The following is a 1,218-nucleotide window of genomic DNA, read 5'->3' on the forward strand; positions in this document are numbered from 1 at the left end:
CTTTTTCCACAACATTTAAACAAATGCAATGACCCTGCTAAGTCTTCATCTAGCCAGTTTACGAACTAGAATATAGACAATATCATGGACATAGGAAACAAGGGACTAGGCATGCCATTGCGGGGGTGATGCAATGAGGGGGGAGGTCCGCCACCTTTTGATATCCCGCGATAAACATGGCAGCGCCCACATGTTTATATTGTCATGCACAGTTTGTCGGCAGAAATGCTTGTGCGCATAATCAAATGGCACATCGTAGGTGGTGGCTCTCCCCACTCATAGAATTCTCCTCCCTCCCGTGGATTCAACCCCGCTCACCCAAGTTAGGATGGCATGCCTAGACCCGTGTTTCCTATGTCCATCGACAATATAAACGAAATTACCTACTCTGATCTTCTCTACCGACATTGTCAAACTGGAAAAATGCCGTCCTGTTTGACCACTCAAGTAGAACCGTCTGGCTACGATATGGACATAGGAAACACGGGACTAGGCATGCCATCCTAACTGTCGAGCGGGGTTGCATCCACGGGAGGGGGGAGAATTCCATGAATGGGAAGAGCCGCCATCTTACGATGTGCCACTTGATTATGCGCACGAGCATTTTTGCCGAAAAACTGTGCAAGATAATATAAACATGTGGGCGCTGCCATTTTTGTCGCGGGACATCAAAAAATGCCGAAATTCTCCCTCATTGAATCACCCCCGCAATGGCATGTCTAATCCCTTGTTTCCTATGTCCATGGGTTACGAGTAATTCGAGGCGCTTTATTTTAGTTCGCGCAAGCTCAAGTAAGAGGGGGCGCTGTCGAACATCGTTCGAAATTGAATACATGGGATCGGCAATCTCCCATCTCATCTCTCATGGCGCTCTCTATTTCTGCGATCTTCAGTTGTTTTTTCGTCTATCGGTTCGTTTTTTATGTCCACTTGTTTTTCAGGTGGTGGCCACTGAACGGTAGTTGCACCTAGTTATACATACCCACTGTGCCGTGTGCAATGCACGGAGTACGCTAAAGGTTTTAGACCAGAGCTGTCAGATCGTGGATGAAATTTACCCCCACCATACCTACCGTTTGGGAGCCGCAAAACAGAAAGTGCATGATTACTACTGTAAGTTCGTATGTAAGCCGAAAATGCACGATTCGACCTCGGAGTTCTGCTGTACGATCATTGCCGATCTGAAGGCTTCGGAAGACTTCGGTGGTCTTCTATTTA

This window comes from Belonocnema kinseyi, chromosome 3 (genome assembly GCF_010883055.1).
Source record: "Belonocnema kinseyi isolate 2016_QV_RU_SX_M_011 chromosome 3, B_treatae_v1, whole genome shotgun sequence".
Taxonomy (NCBI): Eukaryota; Metazoa; Arthropoda; class Insecta; order Hymenoptera; family Cynipidae; genus Belonocnema; species Belonocnema kinseyi.